A 12,745-nucleotide genomic window follows, 5' to 3' on the forward strand; every position below is an offset into this window, starting at 1 on the left:
CGGGCACGGCCGGAGAGTACCAGAGTCCGGGCGGAGTCAGGCTGTACCAGCCCGGACAGGAGATCCGGGGACGTGGACCGCGATAACTGCTCCGGACGGGTCCCGATTGACTGTCCCGGAGCACACAAAACGGAGCAACTAACGGCGCTGAGAGTGAAAACACATCCCGCGGGATAACTCTGTTTTTGACCAGCCAGACCAGGGGAGAGCGCGAACGCAGTCCCCCACTACCACAAATTATGCAGTCGAGTTTCCCGCATTTGGGGAAATCGCAGGGGTCAGCACACCCGGAGTGCAAGGGATGAGCCTCGCCCTGGGAAAACCACCTGCCTGATCATGGTGTCTCCCCTGCCAGGTAAGTATGACTTCCTCCCGCCCCAACCGCAACGCCCGCCCGCCGCACGCCTCGCCACCACACGGCCGCCCCGAGCCCGGCCCCGCTGCCCCGGCCCCGCGCACGGCGCGGCCCGCACGGCCCGGTCCGCGCGGCCCGGCCCGCGCAGCGCCCGCGGACACGCGAGGGCAGCGCGCTCTTTGCGCGGGCTGTGTCCCGGCATGCCGCGCGGCGCTGCCTCATTTGCATGGACACGCCCTCCGCCGTGGCAGCGCCGGTGCCGGTCCCGGGCGCTCCCGCCGGCCGTGCCCGGGGCTGCGCGGTCACGTCCCGCCCGGCCGGGGCTGCGCGGTCTCCGGTGCCCTGATCCGGCCGGCTCCAGCGCTGCCTCTCCTTCCCGGGGCTGGTCCCTCGTTTGCCCTGTCCCGCCGAGCGCTGACGGCCCGGGTCGGTCCCTCTCCTGTCCCGGGGCTGCGGGGCAGGCACGGCCGCTGCTGTGTTCGCTGGCCTTTGGCACGGCACTGCTGGGCAGGGCAACTCGCATCACCTTGCTCGCCTCCGGGAGCTGCGGCACAGGGAGCCCCTGGTGCCCGGGAGCTCAGGGACCCTCATCACTGCAGCCCCGGTGTCCCATTGCCCCTATTTGTCTGCTTGGGCACGGGCTGCACAAGGACGGACGGCCTCCAGTCAAAGCCCTTCCCCCTCCTCTCCTCTTCCTCCCCATCCCTTCGTGCACTCAGGATTGTTCCTCTGCCCCGTCTGCCGCATCCAAGCCTTGTTTCTGGACTCTCACTGTCCAGTTTGCTTCCAGGCTGGATCAGCTGAACCTTCATAGCCACAAACACCGACAGTGACAAACCCAAAGAGACCTTGATGCTGCCCCAGCAGGCTCCTTCCTTATCCTCTATGTTCAGAAGCCGTTGCTACCCATCTGAAAGCTTTGCTCCAGGTCTTCCACGCAGTGGGAGAAGTTTGTGTTGGATTTTGTGAAAGGGCATTTCTGCTCTCTGCCTTCGTTCTGCACATGGACAGCACGTGCCACAGTCTTGCACAGGGACCCCAAACCCACGAGCAGCCAGCGTATCCCTGAGACCCCAGCCAGCAGGGACAGCAGAGCAGCTGGGGCATGGTGCTGGCTCTGTGGGGTCACAGGAGCTGGTGGCTCTGGGGTGAAATGAAAACCGCTGTTTGATGGCCCCTTGCTTCCCCTTGGAGGGTGCAGGAGCATTTCCATGGCACTGTGTGCTCATGGCTGTTGTTACTGGACACAAAGTAAGTACACAAACATTTGGTAAGTTTAAAGGCTAAAAAAGCATTTTATTCGAGTATCTGAATTTATAGAATTCTAGAGGCGGCTCTGGATTGGAGGATGGAATTACCACCTCTCCAGCCACACTGGTCAAACCAACAGTCCGTCAATTCTCTCTTCTCACAAAGAAGAATGCAAAACAACCATTATTTACATGAATAGTGTCTGAGAACTCCAGTAGAACTATGCAAACAGATCAGAAAACTGAAGACGTTTTATGAGAACTTTAAGACTTTCAAAAGAACTATAAAAGAAAACACTTCTAAAAATCAGGCCAACACGTGGTCGTCCCCTCCATGGGCATCTGCTCTCACTGTGCTGCTGGCAGTGCCCTCACCCCGCAGGCTGGGGGTGGCTGGGCTGTGACCCCTCTGTGCACGGAGCTTGTGGGTGCCAGCCTGTGGCCTGTGGCCTGTGCCGGAGCCGGTACAAGCCATCACCACCCAGCGAGGTCCCTGCTGCCCTGCCAGTCTCCAGGAACCCTGTGTTCCCTTCCCTTCGCAGGGTTGAATCATGATTTTAAAAGGGTTAAAATGTTAGCTGAGGGTTACAACCAATTCGTATCGAAGTTAGATATGTGGGAACCCAGCACATCCCTCTGGCTGCCCTGGCTGTCTCCAGACGCTGGCAGGGGGCTCAGAGACCTTGGCACGAAGTCAAAAACACCTGTGGCTTTGATTTTAGCCCATAGGAAAAACTGCCAACTCTGTATGAGGAATTACATGCCACAAGGGTTTGTGTGGTGTGTGAGTTAAATTAACACAGGGTGAAAAAGTAGAATTTTAGGGTTTTAAAATAAGGGGCTCAAGGGGACAAGATGGAGGGATTTGGGCATGTCCTGCCCTCCTTCTCCTTCTTCTTGCCCTCCATGTCTTGCTGTGATGGTGACACTTTTCTGTTGGTTTAAGGTAGAGACTCACTGTCCAACATAAGTGGTAGATATTGGCACGTTATTGTAAACATAGTACACGTAGTTTTTAGTATAAAATGGTAACACCACCCCAAGGGGGTGGGAGTCTGCTGCAGCCTGACCTGCTGGACAGACCGCAGCTCCTTGGGAAAGAATGTTATAGATAAGAGAAAATAAACAACCTTGAGAAGCCAACCCTGCACATTCTGACTCCTTCTTTGGCTGTGGGGCTGGGAGAAAAAGACTTTTTACAATCTCGGGGTCATCTTAACCGCAGAACTCCGAGAAGACACACCAGCAATAGGTTAATGATTATTAGATGCTTAAGCTAAAGCTGATTGTTGCACTATGAGCTTATTTGTAGAAGGAAGTGGAGCAAGTGAACTATTATGGGAACACATTGAAACCAGCAGAACAATGCCCAGCACCTGGAGCCTGCGTCAATCCAGCATGAAGCAAGGGGCCTTGGACCGTGCCACAGGGTCACAGAGATCTGAAGAAGACTTTCCTGACTTCATCCCTGGCACCACTGACCCAGTTTGAGATCACCGACCCAATTCAAGAGAAGAACTGCGCATACACGAAGGACTATAACCTCATTTTAATATCGAGTGGGGATGGGAGGTGCCAGTGTTATGGATATGTATTAATTTGGGAAATAAATAAAAGGCAAAAATCCTCGTGCAGAGCGTTCATGCATTTCGGGAAGGATCCCCCCCCTTCCGTGCTGCCCACCGGCGTAATAAACATGCTGCTTTCTTTGATGGACTATTTAGAGAGTCCTTACCGTGATTTTCGGTTTTAACGACTCAGGGTCGGCCAGCAGCGGAGCTGTGTCCCTGAGACACACCGGGTCAGCCCCGGCCCAGCCCCTGCGCTGCCCCGCGGCTCCTCTCCTGTCCTCGGTCCCGTGGCGGCCGCGCTCTGCCGCTGCTGCGGCTCCAGCCCGGCCCCGCTGTGCTCTGACACCGAGTCCTGAGCAGCACGACGGCACCAGGACCGGGACCCGGACCGGGACCGGCACCCGGACCGGGACCTGGATCCGAACCGGCACCGGCCGCCGGTTCCGGTCAGCGAGGGGGCGGGGCAGCAGGAGCGCGCGGCAGAAGCGGCGACAGCGGCGAGGTACCGCTAAGTGGGCGTGTCGATGCAAATGAGGCAGCGCCGCGCGGCATGCCGGGACACAGCCCGCGCAAAGAGCGCGCTGCCCTCGCGTGTCCGCGGGCGCTGCGCGGGCCGGGCCGCGCGGAACGGGCCGTGCGGGCCGCGCCGTGCGCGGGGCCGGGGCAGCGGGGCCGGGCTCGGGGCGGCCGTGTGGTGGCGAGGCGTGCGGCGGGCGGGGGGCGCGGTTGGGGCGGGAGGAAGTCATACTTACCTGGCAGGGGAGACACCATGATCAGGCAGGTGGTTTTCCCAGGGCGAGGCTCATCCCTTGCACTCCGGGTGTGCTGACCCCTGCGATTTCCCCAAATGCGGGAAACTCGACTGCATAATTTGTGGTAGTGGGGGACTGCGTTCGCGCTCTCCCCTGGTCTGGCTGGTCAAAAATAGAGTTTTCAGATTTCTTGTAACGCTTCAGAACCTCCGGCTGTGCGGGCAGTGACGCCGCAGCGTCGGGCCGTGACAGCTGATGTATATGTAGGACAGCGCTGACCCGAGTGAGTGGAGGCAGTCAGAGTATCCCTGCCCCGGCCCCGGTACCGGGTTTAGGGGTAGCCGGGGTTCTGAAGCATCTCCCACCGTGCCCTCCGCACAGAAGCGCTGCCGTGCCCGGATTACTCCCCGCTGGAATTGGAGAGCGGCTCCCGAGGGGGCTCCGGGCTGCCTGTCTGGGGCCGGGACGGTCCCGGTCTGTCCCACCCCGGGTCTGCGGGCCCAGGGAAACTCCTGGCGGAGAGCGGTTCCGAGCGGGTCCCCGCGAGGCTGAAGACGTGGAGATGCCGGTCCCGCTCGGTGGTCGCTGTCTGGGTCACACCTATCGAGTGTGAGAGTGCTGCTGGACGGACTTCCAGCGCCAGGAATTTGACACGTCCTTGTGAGCCATGAGAGTTGATATAAAAGGAAACCCTTCCTTGCAGAATAGAACAAACTGTGTACAGTGTTATGCTTAACCGTAACAAACGAGATAGCACAAAAAGAACGCTTTTAGCTGCGAATATACAAAAACCCAGGCTGAAGAGGACAAGCGGTGGAGCTGCCAAGATAAAGTTTACCAGAGCCAAGGCAAGTCAGCTTAGGAATGACCACTAGAAAACCGTGTCAAGAACTGTTTATGATGCAAGATAACAGCAGAGACCATGAAATAACTCAAAATGAGTAGGCGAAGTTATGAAAAGTATTTTTAAGAAAATGTAAATGATGTCTTAGAAATTAAACGAATAAACATGCTGTAATGCTAGATAAGGGAAGTAACTTTGTAACTGTCAGAAAAATCTACAAACTCCAGAGGTTTATGTCCAAAAAGGAGACAGAGGAGTTCTCCAACTTTATTCGAATACAGGCAGAGAGTCCACCGGAATGCATGTCTGCGTGGTTTTCTCTCTCAGGATTTTGGAGGGTGCAGCCTCCATTTATCCTATCTCCCAGCTGCATGCTGCCTTCCTCCTTTCCCCCTTGGCTGGGGTACCAGGAAGGTGCAGCCTTCCCGACCCACTTACCACATATTCCCCCATTGAACTCGTTATTTTACCCCAAAGTTCAGAAGCTCAGCCTTGTGCAGACCCTTGTGCAGTCAAGCTGTCTGGGCTCTGCAACAAACCTGCTGCCCAAAGTCAGCATTGACATTCGGACCCATTTCAAAGACGTTACCACTCATAGCTTTACCCATAAAATTATTTGTGAAGACATTAGCGCACATCTTTCCTCTCAAAACCAAGGAAAGGCGGGAGTTATCCCTCATGCACCCGGCACGCCGTAATAAAGAATACCTGCTCAACCAGCATCCAAAGGTGCTGCTGAGCTTTGTTTGCTTTCTGGGTATCAGTTGCCCAAACGCGAGCTGGACGGAATCTCTCCTCCCACCCGTCCCACCGTGGGGAGCGAGGTGCGGAGTTGCCGTAAAGGCAAACCCGAGTCCCGCCGTCCGCCGCTCGGGCGGGGCGGGCCGGGAACCAGAAGAGGCGAAGCCCGGCTTCTCCTGAGGGGCTGCGGATTTCTGCCGCTTCTGCACCGACGGGACACCGACGGCCACGGGCAGGCAGAGAGTGAAACCGTTCTACGGCCGCTGGGAGAAAATTCATCACCCGTATAGAAACACAGCGGGAACCGCAGCGCAGCGACCCCCTAATCCGAAAACGCAAAGATTGACTCTGTCATTAACCATATAAAACCAGGGGAGAGCGCGAACGCAGTCCCCCACTACCACAAATTATGCAGTCGAGTTTCCCGCATTTGGGGAAATCGCAGGGGTCAGCACACCCGGAGTGCAAGGGATGAGCCTCGCCCTGGGAAAACCACCTGCCTGATCATGGTGTCGCCCCTGCCAGGTAAGTATGGCTTCCTCCCGCCCCGACCGCGCCCCCCGCCCGCCGCACGCCTCGCCACCACACGGCCGCCCCGAGCCCGGCCCCGCTGCCCCGGCCCCGCGCACGGCGCGGCCCGCACGGCCCGGTCCGCGCGGCCCGGCCCGCGCAGCGCCCGCGGACACGCGAGGGCAGCGCGCTCTTTGCGCGGGCTGTGTCCCGGCATGCCGCGCGGCGCTGCCTCATTTGCATGGACACGCCCATACGGCCCAACTGCACCGCCCCGCCCCCTCCCCGCTGTGATTTGCATGGCCACGCCCCTCCCAACACCCGCCGCGGGTCCCGCCCCTCGTGGCAGCGCCCCCTGGCGGCGCGGCGGAGCGCCCCGTCCCTCCCGGTCCCGGTTCGGATCCTCCCGAAGGGAACCGGACCCCGAACGGATCCAGACCCCGCACGGGAGGCGAGCTCGGCGCTGTTTAACACGGCGCTGCTCGGCAGCCCGTGCCGGGTCTGGGATAGGAGCTCCGGAAAACACAAGGAGCAGAGGGGATGGGGATTTCCCGGGTGATGCTGCAGCCGTGGGGAGAAGTGCAAGAGAAGGGCCACAAGAAATGCCCAAATCTGTTGTCGGGGCGGTGCAGAGGCAGAAGGCGAGGCTCAGTGCAGGGACCAGCTCGTGAGCTGGGATTAACTCCATCGAAATATCACGGGCTGGGCTGCAGGCAGGATGGGCTGAGCCTGGACAGAAGCAGAAATCAGAAGGGGAAGAGACTGGGCTGGGCTGACGGGGACCGCAGCATCTCCCCTCTCCCCGGCCAATCCTTTGGTTCCACTTAAGCCGGGAAATGGAGCCGTGGATTTTCCAGGGGATACCGGGATATCTTGTTCCGTAGTTACTGGCTGTGAGGGACCTTGGAGTAAGAGGTCATTGTTGCTGCATGTCATAGTTTGATATGGAAGTGAATTTTTTAAAGTTAAACTAATTAGTGGTTAGGTTTAGATATTAGTAGTCAAAGTGACCACTGAACGTATAGATATGCTTTTGAGAACATGGGAGGTTATAAACAAGAATTCTTAGAAAAACTTTCTATTCTACAGACTAAAAAACAGTCTGTATGGACAGACTGTTAGAAAAACAGTCTATCCATACACAGTAGTAAAACCACTGTAACATAGAAAGAAGAATGTCACAAAACCAAATTTTCTCCAAGCAGTTACTATATATAACATAGAAACACAGAAAAGTTACAATTATATTTCCTAAACATCTATAGTACAATAAAAACTCCTCTCTCCCTTAACAAAGTAAAAATTAATTACATAAAAAGTAGTAACGTGATCATGAATCCAAGTTTTTATCTCACTAATTTGTTAAAAATTAAGTAGGGGGATGAGGAGTGTTTTAAGCAGTTTTCATTCCAAATCCTGTGTGTCTTTTATTATAATAATAGTAACTTAATAAGGTTTTCCCCTTTATTTTTAAATTTAAACCTGCTCTTCTGTATTCCTGATCACATCTCACATTTATTTTTAAAAAGTGTATTTTCATAAAGACACTAACATTTCACCAGCATCAAATCAGAACACTACAGTAGCAGGAAATCCCTCAGGGCAGGAAATCCCTCAGGGAAGGAAAAACCTCAGGGCAGGAAATCCCTCAGGGCAGGAAATCCCTCAGGGAAGGAAAAACCTCAGGGCAGGAAATCCCTCAGGGCAGGAAATCCCTCAGACATCCCACGGAATTCAGGACTGGGAACACAAAATGACCCCATCACTTTCTCCACGTGCCCGAGTGCTCTTTGCCACTGCTGAGGCAGGGTTTGCTGTGCAAGGTAAATGCACAATTAATTATCCCAAAGGACTCTGTCTGTTTTGCATATTCCTCTGTGTTGGGGAAGATGAAATAGGAAAGCCTTATAAATATGATTGCCTGGCAAAAGATTTGGAAAATACAGAAACTGTAAGTGAGATTGAAATGAGAACAAGCTTTGAGATACCAAACCTTAGTTACTAAACAGCTAGAAAACAGTAGTTTTCTAGATGAAGGCAATCCCCCCTTTGATTAAACAATGCCCTCTGCCTACAGACAGGCCCAAGGGTCAGATGGAATGTTGTGTCTCTCCCCCCAACGTAAGGTTCATCCCACATCCATGACCCTCCCCTGAAGCATCAGGTGTCTGTAATCCCATTGGCCCAACTCCTACTCGGTGCCCACCCTGAAGCCCTGATAAGATGTTCCCGGGGGACCGGAGGGCCTTTAGGAATCCCTCCCGCCCCTGCTCGCTCTCTTTTTCACTACCTCTGCCTGCCCCTGCTCCTTGGGCCTGCTCCGAGGGCTGGCAGGGCTCACACGCCCTTTGCAATACACCGTATATTCCAAGACCTCCCGCCTCCATCCGTCCCGCCCGGCCAGGACAGGAGATGCCCGGAGCTCTCCGGAGGGACACCGCCCCGAGCGCGGCTCCGCACCGCCCGCACCGCGGCTCCGGGTGAGCGGAGCCTGGAGGCCCCGGGCACGGAAATCCGCTGCCGAGCGACGCCTGAAACCGGAGCTCCCGGGGGAACCCCAGCGCAGCGTCCCGGAGTGCCTGGCCAGCCCCCCACGCCGGAGTTGTGAGCGAGGACCATACTGCGACAGCGAGGTGAGCCCCGCTGGTGTAAGAATGGGACAAACGCACTCTGCCCATGACCGAGAGCTCTATAAGCAACTAAAGCATTTATTAAGCTGCAGCAGCAACACATTACCTAAGCAAGAGCTAAAAGACCTTTTAGAATGGACTTTAGTTAACTTCCCGAATGCTGAACGTTCAGCAGTCTTTACCAGAGACTTTTGGGACACAGTTGGAGATAGACTCTTTAATAATATCTCCCGCCGGGACAGGGCTGCCGCTGAGCTGGTCCCGGCGTGCAGGGCCCTGGCGGAGCTGTTTGCTGCACACAAGACGCCCGCAGCAGCCGCTCCACCCGGCCACGCTGCTGCTGAAAATCCGCTCCATCCCTCCGCGGGTCCGGAAAGGGGCACGGCCGCCGCCTCCCCGCCGGGCCACGCGGTTTCGGCATCCGCGGCTCCGTTCACCCCTGCCGCCGCAGCGCCCGCCCTCGTGGTCGCGGCACCGGTTCCCCCGGCCCCAGCCCCCGCACCGGACCCCACGGCCGCTCCGGTTCCTCCCCCGGGCTCCAGCGTCATCACGGCAGCCCCGGCTGTATCCCCCCTGCTCCCCACCGGTGCCGCCGCTCCTCCAGCCACGACTTTTAGGGCCGTGGCCGCCGCTATAGCGGGCCTGCTGCAGAGTCAGGCGGCCACGCTTCTGCAAGCAGCGCAAGCCTCCCTCGCCGCCACCGACGCGGCGCTGGTGGCGGCCGGAGTCTCGTCGGCATCCGCCTCATCATCGCTGTCCCTCGCCGATCCCGGAGCTGTGCCGACAGCGACAGCCGTGTCCTCACTCGCGTCCCCAGTACACGCTACCGCGGGGGTGCTGCCCGCTTACCCTGGTGTTCAAGCGCACGCAGCGTGCCCCAACCCTGCGGCACAGCAAATGCCCGTGGCTGCTCCCGTCCCTGCCGACACACCGGCAGGGCCCCGCGGTCCCGGCGCGGCTCCGCTTGCGCTGGGGGCCGGAGCGGTCCCGGAGACAGCGGCCCCGCAGGCGGCCGCCATCACGGCTCCGCAGGCGGCCGCCATCACGGCTCCCCGCGCGGACCCCGCGGCGCAGCCCCCGCATGCGCAGTTACTGCAGTATCACTCCGCGGAGGCCCGCTCGGCCGCGCCGCCGCCGCCGCCGGGATCACCCTCACACAACTGTGAGCCACCGCCACCCCACACCGCTCTGATGCAGCCTCCCGGTTCCCACCCGCTGTTTGCCGCAGTCCAGCCCCCGCCGACATCCCTGTGCCCCCCTGCGCCAGCACCGCCGCCCCCGATTGCAGCCGCAGGGCCCCAGCCGGCGCTGCCAGAACTTCCGGGTTTTCTGCACGTGTATCCATCCGTGCCGCCAGCCCAGCCGGATCCTGTTACGGTCTCATCACAAATAGTCCCCCCTGCAGCGCGTCCCGCACAGCCTCTGGAACCCCCAACACTACAGCCACCAGCAGTTCCTGCGCCACCGCAGCCTCCAGCCGTCCTTCACCTGCCTCCACCGACACCGAGTCTGTACACGGCACCACAGCAGCTGGATTCTGCGGCGTCCCACACGTGTCCTTCCGCGCGTCTCCCTCTGCCGGATCTCGCCGCCGAGGCCTCAGGCCTGAGGGCCGCTCCTGCGGCGCCGGGCCCCGCGCAAACGGCGGCACAAACAGCCGCACAAACAGCCGCTGTGCCTCCCTCCCCTGCCTCCCTGCCTCCTCCGCCACATCCCGCTGCCGAGCCCAGCAGGGCCGGGCCGCAGCTGCTGCCCCTCACCCGCCCGGCCTCGCCTTCGCCTTCCCCGCTCCTGGCACCTTTGTGTCACGGTTCCTCCGCACAGCCACAGCCAGGCACACAAACCCTGCAGCAAGCAGGGGGAGGGTGGAATATGACAGCTGCTTTAACAAATACAGCATGGACAGAGAGCTACTTTGCCCCTGCAGATCCCAACCCTTTTAACCCAATGCAAAGAAGTTCCGAAAAAGAGCTAAGCCTGTTCCCAAACATCTCTAAAGTCCCTCCAGAGTTTGGCACACATTTCTCAACCCAAAATAAGACACTGAACCCTAAAAATACACCACCAATACTCCCAAATTTAGAAAATTCCCAGAAATGTTTTTATAATCTTCAACTGACAGACTGGCATGAAGTCAGATGCGAAATTTGCAAAGAGGAAAGTCTAAATGCTTTATCTATGCCTGTGATATTCGGCCACCAAGCGGGTGGTCCTAGAAGGTGGACAGCTATCACATCTCATGAGGTGAAAGAATTGCAACAAGAGATAAAGGACAGTGGTATTTGCTCTCCATATTTCAAGCAACTGCTAAAAAGTACCCTGATAGGCCATACAATCACACCAAATGACTGTAAATATCTTGCTGGTATGATTCTTACAGATTCACAATATATGCTATGGGAACTCAAATGGAAGAGACTGCTTACAGGGGTCCTAGCCACTTATAGACAAAGTACTGATGCAGACCTTCGTGCCCTCACCTTGTCTAAACTAATGGGCGACCCTCCTGATGATGAAAATTATATTCAAGTGAATTTACCCAGAATGGCATTGGATGACATCAAAAAGATGGCTTACAGAGCCTTTTTAAAAATTCAGCCTGCAGGAACTTTCGAAAAAGCCTACAATCTAATTTGCCAAGAGTCATCTGAACTGTTCACCACATTTGTGGACCGGGTAATCCAAGCAGCAGAAAGGCAATGTGATGATGATATAGCTCGCCCAATAATTATACGGGACATTATTCAAAATAACGCCAATGCAGAATGCAAAAGAGTTATCAACACCCTGGGAAAAGAAAAACCTACAGTGGCTGAAATGCTTGATGCCTGCAACAACATTGGGGGTCCACAGCACGTGGCAACAATTCAGGCAAATGAACTTGAAAAAACTCTAGGAGAGCAAATTGAAAGGGCTCTCAGAGCACAAGCAGAAGCACAGGCGGCACAAGCAGAAGCACGAGACCAAAAACTTATTGAAATCCTAGCTGCCTTGCATCTCAACTCCCAGCAGCAAGGCAACACTGTGGCTGCTGTGCAAGCTGCTCTTCCTTCAGGACTTTGCTACTTCTGTAAAAAACCCGGCCATATCATGAGGAATTGCCCAGAGGTCAAAAGGCGTGCACAAGCGCCAGATCGCTGCTCTGTCTGCAGGAAGGGAAAGCATCTTGCCTGCAGTGTCGATCCAGATATGATATGAGTGTGTGAAAAATGCATATTTTATGATTGGCTTTTTGCAAATGTTACAGTGAATATTATATGTGTAATGTTAGAAAATTATGCTGTATTAATTCTCTTATGTATTGTGTTAAGTGTAGTTTTAGGTTATAACATAATGTTAAAATAGAGTCTATGTATGTGGGGGAAGTTTTTTTTTTTAGGGATGAGATACTTGCTTTGAGGAACACCTAAATCTTCCAAAGGAGGGGAATTTATGGCTTCTTATCAGAAGCTAATTTCTTCAGGCCTTGCTCAGACTCGAAGATGCCAGGGGATTAAAGGAAACAGTTGACATACAACAGACAGAGTTTCTTGTTTAGAATAGAATGTATGCATAACCATAAAGGATGTATGAATATGCAACAAGTGTATTGGTTTAATGTTATTCCTTTGTTCATAAGTCATGCTTTTCGTGACTTAGTGTCCGAGAGCATCCGGATGTCCGTAATTCTTTGCTTTTTATTGTCTTGTAATTGTCTTAACTCTAAACTTTATTACTCTAATTGTATGATTATTTTTATAACATTTTATTATTATTAAACTTTTAAAATTTTAAAAACCAAGTGATTGGCATTTTTCACATGTGGAAGACACAGTCCAAAAAACTCCGAGGCGAGCGCGCAGTGCCATTGCGTGACGGAACAAGTAGTAGCAGTACCCTGTATGCTTCAGTGTGTGCAAAAAATAACGAGTAAGACAGTATCTAATGTCTCGTTCATCAGCACAGGGGAGATGTTGGGGAAGATGAAATAGGAAAGCCTTATAAATATGATTGCTTGGCAAAAGATTTGGAAAATACAGAAACGGTAAGCGAGATTGAAATGAGAACAAGCTTTGAGATACCAAACCTTAGTTACTAAACAACTAGAAAACA

The 12,745-nt window shown here is 55.3% G+C and overlaps 3 non-coding genes across 3 annotated transcripts; 1 reads left to right on the plus strand and 2 right to left on the minus strand.

Moving 5' to 3' along the window:
- Nucleotides 1-199: 199 nt before the first annotated feature.
- LOC115494748 (U1 spliceosomal RNA) lies at nt 200-363 on the minus strand. The gene has a single exon (XR_003959810.4). It is a non-coding gene; the product is annotated as a U1 spliceosomal RNA (small nuclear RNA).
- Nucleotides 364-3,920: 3,557 nt separating this feature from the next.
- Nucleotides 3,921-4,084, plus strand: LOC115494746 (U1 spliceosomal RNA). The gene has a single exon (XR_003959808.1). It is a non-coding gene; the product is annotated as a U1 spliceosomal RNA (small nuclear RNA).
- Nucleotides 4,085-5,882: 1,798 nt separating this feature from the next.
- On the minus strand, nt 5,883-6,046 carry LOC115494761 (U1 spliceosomal RNA). Its single transcript, XR_003959823.2, has one exon. It is a non-coding gene; the product is annotated as a U1 spliceosomal RNA (small nuclear RNA).
- Between the last annotated feature and the right edge of the window lie 6,699 nt (nt 6,047-12,745).

The sequence above is a fragment of the Taeniopygia guttata genome, chromosome 3 (genome assembly GCF_048771995.1).
Source record: "Taeniopygia guttata chromosome 3, bTaeGut7.mat, whole genome shotgun sequence".
Classification (NCBI taxonomy): domain Eukaryota; kingdom Metazoa; phylum Chordata; class Aves; order Passeriformes; family Estrildidae; genus Taeniopygia; species Taeniopygia guttata.